Below are 17,017 nucleotides of genomic sequence, written 5' to 3' on the forward strand. Positions count from 1 at the left end.
GGCTCGGTTACTGCGGGCTGTACTGCAGTGTAGCTTACTGCAATAATTGTTGTTGTTTGTTGTTGTGGTCTACAGTCCTGAGACTGGTGTGATGCAGCTCTCTTAGCTACTCTATCCTGTGCAAGCTTCTTCATCTCCCAGTACTTACTGCAACCTACATCCTTCTGAATCTGCTTAGTGTATTCACCTCTTGGTCTCCCTCTACGATTTTTACCCTCCACGCTGCCCTCCAATGCTAAATTTGTGATCCCTTGATGCCTCAGAATATGCCCTACCAACCGGTCCCTTCTTCTTGTCAAGTTGTGCCACAAACTCCTCCCCTATCTTATTCAATACCTCCTCATTAGTTACGTGATCTACCCATCTAATCATCAGCATTCTTCTGTAGCACCACATTTCGAAAGCTTCTATTCTCTTCTTGTCCAAACTATTTATCGTCCATGTTTCACTTCCATACATGGCTACACTCCATACAAATACTTGCAGAAACGACTTCCTGAAACTTAAATCTATATTCGATGTTAACAAATTCCTCTTCTCCAGAAACGCTTTCCTTGCCATTGGCAGTCTACATTTTATATCTTCTCTGCTTCGACCATCATCAGTTATTTTGCTCCCCAAATAGCAAAACTCCTTTGCTACTTTAAGTGTCTCACTTCCTAATCTAATTCCCTCAGCATCACCCGACTTAATTCGACTACATTCCATGATCCTCGTTTTGCTTTTTATCGCGCATTAACTCGCGACGTCACACACCCCTTAAGAACCTAAAATTTCTCCTGAGCATATTTTATGGTTCTTATTGCAGTCGAGTTTTTTAGTAATGATTTCGTTAACTACACCAACACTGTCAATTCTAAATTGTTCCTACTAAAATCTATTTTTAACTCAAGTCTTTCTCAAATAAACAAAATATCTAAAATTACATTACAACATTATGTATAATGCCAAGGGCTAGGACTTGATGGCGTACATTCAAATTAATTTACAAAAAACTTCCATCTTTTTCCAAAATCACATTTTTCTCACAAAATTGTGTTCTTGATTATTTTTCTCAAAACTGAATTAGCAAAATATTTACATTGAACTCTTCATGAAATTACAATTTTCTTGGAACAAAAAGCTCTGTCTTTCACATTGACTTTGAGTAAAAATAGTAATTTTATTACGCCGCTTTATCAGCGTTCAAAAATTTCCTAAAATACAATTTAGGCACTCTGTAGGTTGTCCTTTCCTGAACCTTAACAGAATATATACACTTCAATATGGGGTCGTCTCTGAATTTTTACAAAATCTTCACTTCAATATGAGGTTGTCTCTGAATTTTTACAAAATCTTCACTTCAATATGAGGGTCGTCTCTGAATCTAACACTTTTCTGATGATGCATTGGGGTTCTGACCACTTTCTCTGATTAAGCAAATGGGTGCGGATCACATCTATTCAACACTTACATATGGGTCACATCATGGGCTTGTCACTGGGATACAGCATCCAGCTCTGTTTCCAATCGGGTTACTCACAGTCTTGTTTGCGTTCTGTCATATTTTCGTACCTGCAATATACAGTACATCTAAGTTTCCATTATTAATGTCTACATCCTAACCTAACACACATGTATATATCATAGTTACAAATTTCTGTGATCTTGACTCTCAAATTCAAAATCAAAACTCTTCCAAAGAATTTTTTTCAAACTTTACTGTAGCTACATTTTCACATTAATCCTCTCAGTAAAAAGTGAATTAACTGTTTCTCAAAAAAATCAACAGTACCCAAAATCGGTACTACAATTAAATTCTTTTTCCAAATTCATTTTAATCACTAAGCAAGTTACTGTTACAAATATTGTTGCCATAAAAAATCCACAAATATTTTTCTCTATGAATTTTCCCGTAGCAAAAATTATTTTCCTTTATAATCATCATTTAAGCTCCATGACTTTACCTAAAATGAGCTATTATGCATAAAGAAAAAGTACAACATCATTAAATATACTGAAAAATCATTTCCGTCAACTTCTGTGTCTCTGCAAAACATCCTTGATCTTCAATGCATTAGATACAATCAGTTTTAATATATACAAGAAAACACAACATTAATAAATATATTGAAAATTATTTCTGCCAGCTTCTACAGTTCTGCTAAGCATACCATATCACATTACATAAAGAGAATATGTACTTTACAAAAAAATACGGTAATCTCGATACTTTTGGAAGAAACAGTCAGATATTAGTGACAACCAAAGTATAAATTTAATTTTTCCTGTTTTCAGCCTCAACAATTTGATCTGTGCTTTTAGGTCCCAGCCTAACTAAGACCTCACAATTCGTGATATATTCGGGAAAAAGCAGTCAAAGATTTATGAAAACAGCAAAGAAAAGAATGCTTTCAGTTTCGGCACTAAAATTCCATTGCCATTTTCCTCATCTCTCATTGGTTACGTGTCACCCCATTGGCTACGGGAAAGTGACGCGTTGCCAACCTATGAGCAGTAGAGGAACACTGCCGTGACTAGCAATGGGCCTGAACTAGACGTTAGCCCCCCCCCAATATATATATATATATATATATATATATATATATATATATATATATATATATATATATATATATATATATATATATATCACGCCCATGACAGGATGAACCCTTATGTGTATTGCCAACGATGTAACTGTAATTAACTACCACACAAAACCTGTGATAACGATCCTCTGTAATAAAAGACGATGTCCACTGACTTAGTTTATTAATCTTAAAATAACAGAATACACTAAACTGTGCCGTTCTCATTCAGACTGATGAAACTAACAAATCAAAAAGTCTTTATTCCAGAGGAGTGACAGTCTGGCCATGCTGTTCCAGTAAGAATCTGGTTACAAATATAGAAAGGTCGCCTATAAAGTATTCCAAGTGTCTGTGTCCATACTTACCATGGGTATTAACATGAGTCGCATTAGGTGACATCTGGTGCAGTAAGTGTACTTTTGCTCACCATGAGAGATTACCCAGTTTACATCTTATAATTAAGCATTTTATATCAAATAAGATGTCTCTCGATGCAACTGGTTTAACAGTCATCATCATCATTTTCTTTGGGTCTTTGTCCCACTTGAACACGAGGTCGGCCTTGTTACTATAGATTTGGTGGTGTTAGTGTCAGAGGGAATGCTGAAGATTAGATGGGTAGATCACATAACTAATGAGGAAGTATTGAATAGGATTGGGGAGAAGAGAAGGTTGTGGCACAACTTGACCAGAAGAAGGGATCGGTTGGTAGGGCATATTCTGAGGCATCAAGGGATCACAAATTTAGCATTGGAGGGCAGCGTGGAGGGTAAAAATCGTAGAGGGAGACCAAGAGGTGAATACACTAAGCAGATTCAGAAGGATGTAGGTTGCAGTAAGTACTGAGAGATGAAGAAGCTTGTACAGGATAGAGTAGCTAAGAGAGCTGCATCAAACCAGTCTCAGGACTGTAGACCACAACAACAACAACAGTGTCAGAGGGTGGTCAGATGCCCTTCCTGTTGTCACCCTGAATCCCCCGGGACAGAATTAGTGTACCCCAGCTGTGTGCGTCTAGTGTAAGCCATGGAATGGTGTGAACGTTTCCAAATGTCTGCGAGTCGTGTAACTGAGGCAGAACGTGGGGACCAGCCCGGTATTCACCTAGCGGGAAGAGGAAAACCGCCTAAGAACCACACCAGGCTGGCCGACATACCGGCCCTCGTCTTTAATCCGACGGGCGGATGCGATCCGGGGCCGGCGCGCCTACCCGAGCCCAGGAAGCAGCGTGTTAGCGCTCTCGGCTACCCTGACGGGTAACTGGTGAAACACAGTATTGTTTGTGAAAACTGCACGCTTAGAAGGAATGTTATAAATGATGCCAAAATTGGATGACGTATAGAACAGTGGAAGCATATTAGGGACAAATATTTGCAAAGACATGGCGTACACGTAGGGGCAGCGTCACCGTCACGCCACGCTCAGTCGCTGCACAGCCGTCAAACGAAATGGGAACGTGCAAGCAAGTTGCGGCGGCGCAGTGCGTTGCAAAGGTCCACTCACCTGATGGTGAATTTCCTCTTACACGGACGCCTCCTTGAAGTTTCTGACATGTAGTTCCCAGCCAGAAAAATCTATAGAAAAAGAGCTGTATGAAACCTGGCAGTCAAGGGAAGGCAGGATTCGGTTACGATTGTGGACGGGGCCATAATCAGTTACTATTGGTTACCTTTAACAGTTACACACAATTTATTTTAAACCTGTAATTCAAGACTCAACAATAAAAAAATACCACACTTTATTAATGAAGGAATAAACAACTGTGTAAATAATAGTGTTTACAGTGAGTTACAATTTAGCAAATCATCATTAAATACAGATACAGCAGATAATGTTTTAAAAGCAAGCCACTGTGATCTTGGCAGAAGGCCTTACACTCCAGGAATGGCAATAAATTAAGAATTGTTTAAAACTTGCTGCAACTTGCAAGTTACAGGTATTGAAATATTAAAGGCAAGTCACCACAAACACAGCAGAAGGCATCAGACGCCAGGAATGGCACTAAATAAGGTTTTAAGGCTTACTGCTAAAATACAAATACTAAGTTAGAATTTTAAGGCAAATGACCACAATCACGGCTGAAGGCCTTACAAACCAGGAACGGCAATAATATGAAAAATTTAGAAACCTGCTGTAAAACAGCAAACACAACGGCAAAGGTTTATTAAAAAACAAGCAACTGATCACTAAACGGGTGAAATAAGATGATGGTAAACTTTGTAATATAACCCTTAACATCCACTGAACACTACACTGCTAGATATATTCCAGAAGGCGACCAGAACTATTAACTAGAGATATAAAACCTTTAATGTAGGCATTACAAGATATTGTAATAAATAATACAATAATAAAACACAAGGACCAGTACATAAGTTCCTTAAAGGGTACTGATGCAGATTATACCGGCAGAAGGCGTGGGCTGAAGAAGCGTTACACTGAACTACTGCCCATCGGACCTCCTTTTAGAACACACATGTCTTACAAGAACCAAGAGGCCACAGACGGTGCTCCAGGAATCGACCTCTGAGAAGGTCCGGCAACAAACACTTTCGCGAGCGGTGAGATAGGCAGCCAAGAGTTGCATTTACTTCACAATATGGTAACTCAGACTAGTGGCAATCTAACGAATGACTAATGATAATCTTTCTGAAGCTACCTGACTTCCGATAAACGATGGAGCAACACGCCAAAGCCGGAAGCGGCAGTCCGCACTAAGTCCCCAGAATACTGTTTGTAGAGCGCCTGGAACGAGAAAGGAACCACTGCCACCAGAGTAGAAGAATCATCCACCGACCTACAATCAAGAAAGCTGCCAAAACTACACGCCTTACCGGACAGCAGCGGCAAGGCGAGGAAACGTACACTGCCCTTACATACACTAACCCCCAGAGCAGGCAACTGGGGCGTTAGCGGCCACCAGGCAAGAAAAATTACCGCTGGTTGAACTTAACAAATAGTAACAAGTTGAACGCAGTAAATAGTAATAAGAAGCTGAGGAAAGCTAATCAGATCTGCCTTCCCCAAGCACTCCACTCGCTGCTCTTCGCCTCGGTGACACTACGAGCAGCAACACGAACCCAAGTCACTGGAGAACCGCGAGATATCACAATGGTGGAGGTTTCTCTACTTGGATTGAAATGCACTCATCTTAAAGCTTGCTGGATCCGATTTACGACGAGGTCGTGCACCCTCGTGACCACAGGCCTTCCATCCGGCAGCAGTCCATGCGTGCCGCCAGCGGTCCCGGCGTGTTCTGGCACAGCGCGGTCCTGGCTGCTCCTGAGTCCCCAACCGAACTGGCCCACTGACACGACCCGGAAATAACAACGACGTCGTCCCAAAGATAGAGCAACAGTTACTACATATCGATAACCGCCGCTGCTGCCACTAGCGGACAGGGAACGCTTACAAAACCGAGTGGCGCCAGTCAACACGAGAAGAAGACAAACAACCGCAACCATGCCAACTAAATGATACCGTCTGGCTTCCAACAGAGGGCGGAAGCCTACAAACAGTGCCAACGCGAGCCGCACCACGGCTCACTGCATACATCATAACCTCAATTCGCACTAAAATTGTTTCATCGGCGCAAGGAATAGTTACATGGAAGTATTTATGTGCGTAATATTTCACTATTACGATAAGCTTGCATACACCAGTCACTACCAAGCCTTAGAGCCGTGTGGTCTTGGGCGCCATGACATGGTTCACGCTGCTTCCCCTGTCAGAGGTTCGAGTCCTCCCCTGGGGGTGTGTGTGTTGTCCTTAGCGTAAGTTAATTTAAATTAGATTACGTAGTGTGTAAGCCTAGGGATCGATGACCTCACCAGTTTGGTCCCATAGGAACTTACCACCAAGCCTTACTCTAAACTATACAAAGTCTGGAGAGTCCATACGCACATCTCATTCATAATGTAGCCAGTTTATGGTAATTATGAATTGTTCTTCACCGAAGAATTACAAACGGATTGTTTCTTTTAGAATAGTTCGCTTTAATGTTGCTATGACCAGTCTCGCGTAACACAAGGTTCAAGTTCGTAAGTAAGCAACATGCCACGCGGAATTTAGTTATTTAAATGTCACCAAATATTGCGAGTTTCGCAGTGTGCTTTCTCCCTTCCACACTTTACGGCACTTTTCAAACATTTTGGTACCGAAATATCACAATATTAATAATTTTCAACGTAGCACATATCAATAGGTCTAATTACTATGAGATCCAAGCCCCGTCACTACTCCTGTCTCTAGCAAAAAGGAAACACGTGAATATACTACTTTCTGATTAGCAAAGAAACGTCACAGCCAGTCGGAAAGCAGCATCCAATCTTCTCAAATCCGCGCAAATATACAGAACAAATCAAAATTTGTCACTGAAACTGAAGAGTAAACTGCCCTAAATAAATTTAGAAAACCTACAAATATAAAATTAATTCCCTCTTAAAAAACTGCTTTACCCAAATCATAATGTCGTAAATGTTTTTTTTATTCCAGTCTCTGATCACAGTGTAAAGTCCTTCAACAATGACCGAAACTATGTCGCAGCTGGTGAAGCATAATCTCAGATCCCCAGTACCATAAATTGATTAAATAGTTTATAACTAATTTCCCAATACAGATGACTAACACACATGTCATTCTCGAACGTTCGTCACGTGACCAGTAAATTTACTGCATAGTACAAACTTTACATAAAACAGTATTTCACATTCACACCTTCTTCCACTCTCATACCTAAAAACAATAATAGTAGTAATTAATAAACAGTTAGAAAATTAAGCAAACAAAATCGGAAATAAATTGACAGTATTTTGACTGCATCACAAACAGTGTCCGTCAGCTAGTGACTATGATATCATGTACAACCTACATACACTCGAGGTATCTGACGCTGCCTGTCTTTCGCGTTTCTTATGCTGCACGCCTGTTCACAGACCTCCTTCTCAATAGGGGCGATGTAGAGGCGCTACGCTCCAAAGTGTCGGTCTGCCTCGTTTGTGAACCTGGGCGCAATATCAGCATCAGCCTGAGTTCGAATAGGGCAGAATGAGTGGTCCCGAGGAAACGGATTTGTCTTATCGTGACATTGCAGCTCCTGCAGGACATGCTGCAGGAAATTTCACAGTAAGTTTATTACACTCAAAAATTAATATATTGACACAATCGGTTTATGTTCAGAAATATAAAATCTGCGACCTGTTAGGAGTTCAAAACAAATAAGAAACGTCCTTCTCGAAAATAAAGTAACGACTTCTTGTCAACTTAAAGTTCTTGGAAAACAACACAAGTAAATCTGTGCCTGAGACTATCTTCAGAAAAGTTCTCTTGCAAAGGAAACAGATTATCTTCTTAGACATCAATAGCGCACAGAACATTAAAATCCGGTCTCATGAGCAGTACAAGGAGGTCCAGTATCAGAGTCTATGGCCATAGCAGTGGGTCAGCATGTGTGGTGGTCTTGGGTGTCAAGGGCGATGTCAAGTCGTGGCAGTGGCGTGGTGTTGGCGATCTTTTAATCCTGCTGGTGGAGACGGAACTGCCTGTTGCTCGCTTTTTTTCTCTTTCTGTTTATTGTAATTTCACTTCCCTGCTCCATGCGGGAAGGGGAGCGCTTGCAGTGGCACAGTCCACCACTCTTCAAACAAAGGACTTGACAAAAAAAAAAAAAAAAAAATTGCAGAGAGGCGAACTCTTACATAAAAGGATAAAAGGGGGATAAAAAGGGGGACATAAAAACACTATAAATGGAGACGATTGGAGTTAAAATACACACTAATATGGGGATATGCACTGGGGGACAGTTCAAAAGTCGACATAAAGTTAAAAGAATACAGCTGGCAATTTGAAGCGCAATTAAAAAACACTGGAGGCAAAAACATGTTAAAAGTCAGCCACAGTATATAAGGCACACAAGAAGGATGGGAGAGAATGGGGGATGAGGTGGAGAGCGCGCCAGAGAAGGGCTGGGCAGAGAAGGGGTGGGAGAGGAAAACAGCCGAGGAGGGGATGCAAGGACTCAGAAGGAAAGAGGGAAAGCTGCTCTGGGAGAAGGAGGGGAGAGGAAAAGGGGACCCTGGGGAGGAGGGGGACAAGGCCAGGCTACAGTTGGTAGGAAGGGTAGATGTCACGGTGAAGTTCAACATCCGGGAGGGGGAGGTATTGGAAAATTCCCTGCTGAAGGAGATAGTGTGGAGGTGGAGAGAGGGAGGGATACAGCGATAGAGGCGAGACAATGGGTGAGGAGTGGAGAGGAGGGAGGAAACCAGGGGGTAGTGAGGATCAAGCCTGCGGACAGTGTAAAGGATGTGGAGATGTTGGAGGAAAAGAAGGAGGTGGGGGAAGGGGATGAGGTCATACAGGAGTCATGTGGTGGGGGAAGGAAGGCGGATACGGAAGGCAAGGCAGAGCACATGGCGTTCTAAGATTTGGAGGGCCATAAAAACGGGGGGGGGGGGGGGTGGAGATCCAGGCAACACTGGCATAACAGAGGATAGGACGGATGAGGGATTTGTAGGTGTGGAGGATGGTGGAAGGATGAAATTCCCATGTCCAGCCAGGCAGGAGTTTCAGGAGGCGGAGGTGGGAAGGGGTTTTCTGCTAGATGGTCAGGAGATGAGGGGTCCAGGTGAGGTGATGGTTGACAGTCGAGCGTGAGGCCAAGGTATCTCAGGGTGGGGGTGAGCTGGATGGGACAACCATAAATGTTGAGGTAGAAATGGAGATGGAAGGAGCAGGTGGTGCGACCTATGATGATTGCCTGACTTTTGGATGGGTTGATACAAAGAAACCACTGGTTACACCAAGTGGTGAACTGGTTGAGGTGGGTTTGGAGGGTGTGTTGGGACCTTTGATGGATAGGATAGAGAGCCAGGAAGGCGGTGTCATTAGCTTATTGGAGGAGGTGGACAGGTGGGAGTGACTTGGGCATATCTGCGGTCTACAGGAGATAGAGGAGGGGGGATAGGACAGAGCCCTGGGGGACGCCAGCAGTGGGATAAAAGATTCAGGAATTGCCTGTTGCTAGCCGGGCGAGGGCGGTTATAGCCGCGTGGTGGATGACTCCCAGATAGCTATTGGTCTAGCGATGTGGGCTGGGATTGGCAGAGGAAAATAGTGCGGCGGATGCAGCAAAAAGCCCGTAGATGGGACGGCAACTACTGCTCTCATGCGCGCCCTCTGAACTGGTCTGCTCCCTGCAGCTGAGGCGAAGTTCGGCTGCCTTCAGCCCCGTGTGCCTGCGGAACTGGAGAGATGACCCGCATAGCACCCTGCGTTGCTGGTTGTCGGCATTGCAGGGGACGCATTAAACTCGCCAGAAACAGTGGACAGAAGACAGTTGTACATGGGGACGAGTGGATACTGGATCACAAGACATCAGCACAGTGCGTTATGCCCGCTATTTTGTCTATTTGGCTGTAACTGACAGAAAAACCTTGTCCACAATGTTAACTCGATGTTCGAGCTCTGCAACGGGTGTGGAAATGTCTGCATGGGCGGATCGATGCCTTCTGTTGAGGACTGGGCGGGTGGCACTAATGCCATTGCATGACCGTCTGCTTTCCAGAAACCACCAAACACCTCATAGTGCTACGGACACACAAACGCCATCACTGGCGTGCTGAATAGCAAAAATTAGTGTTTTTGGACGAGACCCGCTTCAACTTGTCCCGAAGGGCTGGTAGAATACTTGTTAGACTCTACAGTAGTGACAGCTATCTGGCAGTCTGCATTGTCAAGCGGTATGGCTGAGAAAGGACAAGTATGATAGTTTGGGGCGCCACTCGCCTCCTACGATTTGGGGCAATCTGAACAGAAACCGCTAAAATGGCAATGCTCATCCTGCAGGCAGCTCCACATACCATATTTCAGCAGTACAATGCTAGGCCGCAACTGGAGTCTTCTTCAAAGACTGACGAGTATCACTGTCTGCAAGTCCACTTGAAATGGAACTCGTAGAACATGTCCTGGATGTGGTCGGCCGGAAACTTGTTTGTTCTGGTCGTCCTGTAACCAATATTGATGCTTGGTGGATGCGCATACAATTCGCGTGGCGGTGTGTTCTCTAGCGACGTACCCAGACCATCTCTGCTTTCAGGCCACGACCTCTAGACGCATGAAGCAGTACCTGGCGGCTTCGCACTGCACAGAAAACACTGTTCCGTAATTCTCATCATTTGAATTGTCAAGTCCTAATGTGTAGTACAAATTTCGTTGTAAACGCATGTCTCCTCCGTAGTATTGCAGTTTTCACGAACAATTGTGTACTTCCCACTTTAACTTTCATGTGCACAGATCCTGCGACTGAACCCCCATAGTAGTTCGATTGACGAACGATGATGGTTCGCGCAGGTGGAAGCGTGGTCTAGTATTGCACCGTTGACGGTACCAAGTGCATACACATGTTAAATGTTTGAAGAAAACGTGTATGCTGCAAATTATATATCTAGTTTGCTTATGGAGAATGTGTCACTTATCACCACCATCAGCGATGACACTTCGCAACAAATGGAATAAAACTTCACTAAATAACTCGCTACGATCATGTTTGATACTGGCATTGGCTACGACATTCATAGCGTGCGCTGAACCGCCGATCCTGCCGCAGCAACTCAGCAACGATGTCTGCAGCAGGGGAAAGAAACGCAATCTGCAAACCAACAGGCTTCACAACAGCCTAACCGTGTACCCAATATCGACAGTCCGCCGCAGGTCAAATCATAAGTTCTTTTCCCAGTTACTTCAAAAATCCGTAAAGAAAAACATGAAGCTGTAGCAGATTCAACCTAGAAGATGAGGACAGACGCAGCAAAATTTACCAGTCTCTGTTGTAGAAAAGTTTTATCGTAAAATAATTTTTGACAGTTCAACTAAGTCACAGAGTTTCTATATATTCGTTGTGCGGTCTGGCACTCCTTGATATCTTTGCCAGAATAAATTGAAATTCTCCTGATTTTTCCTTAAATAATTAATTAATTACACTAAAGAATCAACCCTGTTCTCATTCAACGAAATATTCCACTTTAAAATCGATCCCCCCGACCACAATCGCCGATAAAGTTTCAAAACAGAATCCTAACGCACTTCACAGTATCGATTATTTTCAAAATATCAATACGTGTCGACCTCTCACCAATAAAACTTCAAACCAGTCAACCATTGAAGATCGTCCACACTCTCGACAAAACCCTGCCAGAACCTCTTCAAGAAGTCTGAATTTTAATAAAACTTGCAAATCTCACACATAAGTAATATTTACGATGCATGTCGTAACAACAGTCAACTGACTGTTCCAACTTCCAACTCGAAGTTTATTTAACAGTTGATAACCAGTTAATTTGTTAACATCGAGTATAGATTTAAGTGTCAGGAAGTCGTTTCTGAAAGTATTTGTATGGAGTGTAGCCATGCATGGAAGTGAAACATGGACAATAAATAGTTTGGACAAGAAGAGAATAGAAGCTTTCGAAGAAGAAGGGATCGGTTGGTAGGACATGTCCTGAGGCATCAAGGGATCACAAATTTAGCATTGGAGGGTAACAATCGTAGAGGGAGGGAGGGAGGAAGGGAGAGAGGGTGCCCTAAGGAAATACAGGTTTGGATAGGGAGGATCAAAGTTGATAGAAGGGGTAGATGGAGGGGATGAGGGCATCATCAGGGAGGGGGAGTTGGTGGAAGCCACCTTGGGAGAGGGTATGGAAAGTGGAGAGATGGAGAGCAGGTGAGGCGTGGGAATACAGGCGTGGCAGGGGACAGGGGTGGGAGAGGATGGGAGAGACAAGCGGGTGAGGGGATCAAGTTTATGGGAGGTGTAGAGGATCTGTATCTGTTCGAGGAAAAGGAGGAGGAGGGGGAACGGAATAAGGTCATACAGGATCTGTGTGGGGGAGGGGAGACAGGTGCGATAGGCATGGCGTTCTAGGATTTTAAGGGATTTGTAAAAGATAGGAGGGGCGGAGATCCAGACAGGGTGGGCGTAGCAGAGGATAGGGTGGATGAGGGATTTATAGGTGTGGAAGATGGTGGAGGGGTCCAGACCCCATGTGCGGCCAGAAAGGAGCTTAAGGAGACGGAGTCAGGAGCATGCCTTGGCTTGGATAGTCTGGAGATGGGGGGTCCAGGAGAGGCGACGGTCAAGGGTGACATCACGGGTGGGGATGAGGGCGATTGGATGGCCCTAAATGGTGATATAGAAATCGTGGAGACAGAAGGAAGGGGTGGTTTTCCCTGCAATGATCGCCTAGGTCTTAGAAGGATTGACCTTGAGCAACCACGGGTTACACCAAGTGGTGAACCGATCAAGATGGGATTGGAGAAGGTGTTGGGAGCGTTGCAAGGTGGGGGCGAGGGCAAGGAAGGCGGTGTCATCGGCGTACTGGAGAAGGTGGATGGGGGGTGAAGGCAGCGGCATGTCCGCCGTATACAGAAGGTAGAGAAAAGGGGAGAGGACAGAACCTTGGGGCACACCAGCGGAGGGGTAGAAGGTGTAGGAATCCATGTTATGGATGGTGACGTAGGAAGGACGGTGGGAAAGAAAGGACCTGATCAGACGGACGTAGTTGATAGGAAGGGCGAAGGTTTGGAGCTTGAAGAGACCGGAATACCATACACGGTCGTAAGCACGCTCAAGTTCAAGGGAGAGGAAGATGGTGGATCGACGGGAGTTGAGCTGTTCGGAGAGGAGATGAGTGATGTGAAGGAGAAGGTCATCGGCAGAGAATGATGGTCGAAAGCCACAATGGGGAGGAGGCGGTGATGGTGGAGATGCAGGTGGATGCGTCGGGTGAGGATAGATTCCAGGACCTTGCTGAAGACTGAAGTAAGGCTGATGGGATGGTAGGAGGAGACAGCGGATGGCGGTTTGTCGGGCTTAAGGAACATGAGGATACGGGAGGTTTTCCACAGGTCGGGGTAGTAGCCGGTGGACAAGACCACATTATATAGCCTGGCCAGGTGGAGAGGAAGGAGGCGGGAGCTTCACGGAGGTGGCGATAGGTACACGATCGTGATTGGGAGCGGTGTTGCGTTTCGTGCGGAGTGTAGTGATGATTGAGTTCGTTGTGCGTAATCTTGTCCAAGTACTGGAAGCCAGGGGCGAGGGGAGGGACAGAGGTGTCAGTTCGATTGCGGACATCCGGGAATAGGGAGTAATCGAACTGGGGATCGTCAGGGAGGGTAAAGATATTGGAGAGGTAGGAGGCAAAGTGATTGGCCTTACTAAGGTTATCAGGGAAGGGTTGGTCATCATAAAGGAGAGGGTAGTAGGGGGTGGGGGGCGGGATTAGATCCGGTAAGGCGGCGGAAGGCTGACTAGTACTTGGACGAGTTGATAGGAAGTGTAGAATTAAGACAGGTGCATGTCTGCTGCCAGTCCTGGCGTTTCGCCTCCAGAAGAGACGCCTAAAAACATGAAATACTAAAAGTCAATACTCTCTGGCGAGAGTATGTTAAGCTCCAGAAGACAAGCTTCAAAGACACAGCGCTCTCACTCCGGCATTCGCCTTAAGTCAGGTATGGGGCTGATACACATACGAGGGGCGTTCAATAAGTAATGCATTTTTTCCTCGGTCAATTGCGATTGAAAAAAATGTGTAATTTGTCGTGGGACACCGTGGAATATTTCCGCTTCAGCCCCTATAGTTTCATGAAGTTCCGATAGGTGGCGGCACTGCACGTAGTCTTCAAAATGGCGTCTATAACGGAGGTACGGTCCAGTCAGAGAGATACCAATGAGTTTCTTTTGGCAGAAAACGAGAGCGTTACAGATATTTATAGGCGCCTGCAGAATGTCTACGTAGACCTGACGGTGAATTAAAGCATCTGCATTGATCGCAAGGTCGCGCAAACCCGTCCGATATCCCATGTGCCGTCGGGCCGCACACAGCTGTGGCTCCTGCAATGTTGGTTGGTGTGGACGCTCTCATTCGAGATGACCGACAAATCACAATGAAACACCTCGATAGTCAACTGGACGTCTCTGTTGGTAGTGCTGACACACTCGTCCACCAGTTGGGTTACTCAAAGATGGGTTTCCACAGGGTTCCTCGCTAGCTGACAGAAGACAAAGAGCAACGAACGAGCATGTGTGCGGAATTACTTGCGCATTACGGGGCTGGTCGTGACAATTTTTTTGTCAAACATCGTCACATGCGATGAAACAGAATTCATAACTTTGAACAGGAAACAAAATGGCTGTCTATGGAGTGGCGCCACACCACCTTTCCTGTGAAGAAAAAGTTCGAAGCTACACCCACAGTCGGTAAAGTCATGGTGACGATCTTTTGGGACTCTGAAAGGGTTACTCTGTTTGATGTCCTCTCTGATTGTGCAACGATCAACTCAGAAGCGTATAGTGATACCCTCAGGAAACTGAAGAAGCGACTTTAGCGTGTTCGTCGCCACAAACAAACGAACTACTCCTTTTTCATGACGACGCAAGGCCTCACACAAGTCTGCGCACTCAATAGGAGCTCACAAAACTTCAGTGGATTGTTCTTCCACATCCACCCTACAGGCCAGATCTCGCACCTTCAGACTTCCGTCTGTTTGGCCCAATGAAGGATGCACTCCACGAGAATGAGTACGTGGGTGATGTGGAGGTTATTTATGCAGCAAGACGTTGGCTCCGACGTAAACCAGCAGAGTGGTTACATGCGGGCGCACAGGCCCTCCCAGTGAAGTGGCGTTAGGTCGTCACATTGACGGAGATTATGTTGAAAACTATGATTTTGTAGCCAAAAGAATGGGAATAATATGATGTGTTTGAATCCTGAATAAACCCAACCTGATTACAGAAAAAAGTTACACTACTGGCCATTAAAATTGCTGCACCAAGAAGAAATGCAGATGATAAACGGGTATTTATTGGACAAATATATTATATACTAGAACTGACATGTGATTACATTTTCACGCAGTTTGGATGCATAGATCCTGAGAAATCAGAACCTAGAACAACCACCTCTGGCCGTAATAACGGCCTTGATACGCCTGGCCATTGACTCAAACAGAGCTGGGATGGCGTGTACAGGTACAGTTGCCCTTGCAGCTTCAACACGATACCACAGTTCATCATGAGTAGTGACTGGCGTATTGTGACGAGCCAGTAGCTCGGCTACCATTGACCAGACGTTTTCAATTGGTGAGGGATCTAGAGAATGTGCTGGCCAGGGCAGCAGTCGAACATTTTCTGTATCCAGAAAGGCCCGTACAGGACCTGCAACATGCGGTCGTGCATTATCCTGCTGAAATGTAGGATTTCGCAGGGATCGAATGAGGGCTAGAGCCACGGGTCGTAACACATCTGAAATGTAACGTCCACTGTTCAAAGTGCCGTCAATGCGAACAAGAGGTGACCGAGACGTGTAACCAATGGCACCCCATACCATCACGCCGGGTGATACGCCAGTATGGCGATGACGAATACACGCTTCCAATGTGCGTTCACCGCGATGTCGCCGAACACGGATGCGACCATCATGATGCTGTAAACAGAACCTGGATTCATCCGAAAAAGTCCTCGTAGTCCATGCTGCTGCAAACATCGTTGAACTGTTCGTGCAGATGGTTGTTGTCTTGCAAACGTCCCCATCTGTTGACTCAGGGATCGAGACGTGGCTGCACGATCCGTTACATCCATGAGGGTAAAGTGCCTGTCATCTCAACTGCTAGTGATACGAGGCCGTTGGGATCCAGCACGGCGTTTCGTATTACCCTCCTGAACCCACCGATTCCATATTCTGTTAACAGTCATTGGATCTCGGCCAACGCGAGCAGCAATGTCGCGATACGATAAACCGCAATCGCGATAGGCTACAGTCCGACCTTTAACAAAGTAGGAAACGTGATGGTACGCATTTCTCCTCCTTACCTTAGGCAGCACAACAACGTTTCACCTGGCAACGCCGGTCAACTGGTGTTTGTGTATGAGAAATCGGTTGGAAGCTTCCTTCATGTCAGTACGTTGTAGGTGTCGCCACCGGCGCCATCCTTGTGTGAATGCTCTGAAAAGCTAATCATTTGCATATCACAGCATCTTCTTCCTGTCGGTTAAATTTCGCGTCTGTAGCACGTCATCTTCGTGGTGTAGCAATTTTAATGGCCAGTAGTGTACATTACGTATTGAACGCCCGTTGTGGTTACTTAAGCTCTCGAGCCGCCTCGTCAAATGAGGCGACAGCAGCGCTCCTTGCGCATAAAGTCAAAACATTAACGTCCGTGACGTTAATGTTTGTTGGGTAAAGCGCTGATGTGGATGACAACGCTTTCCCGATACCCCACGCCAGCAAATTATGCCTCAAAACAAGCGTTTTTGAGGGTACATTTATTTTATGATTATCCCATCTTCAGATGTTCACATTTGTTTATCCATCGTGAGCCGAAATTTTACAACAGTTGTCTTAAAAGCTTCCGTTGCATAATTCTGCAACGTCGTTACTAAAGAAACA

The sequence above is a fragment of the Schistocerca cancellata genome, chromosome 3, assembly GCF_023864275.1.
Source record: "Schistocerca cancellata isolate TAMUIC-IGC-003103 chromosome 3, iqSchCanc2.1, whole genome shotgun sequence".
In the NCBI taxonomy this organism is placed as follows: Eukaryota; Metazoa; Arthropoda; class Insecta; order Orthoptera; family Acrididae; genus Schistocerca; species Schistocerca cancellata.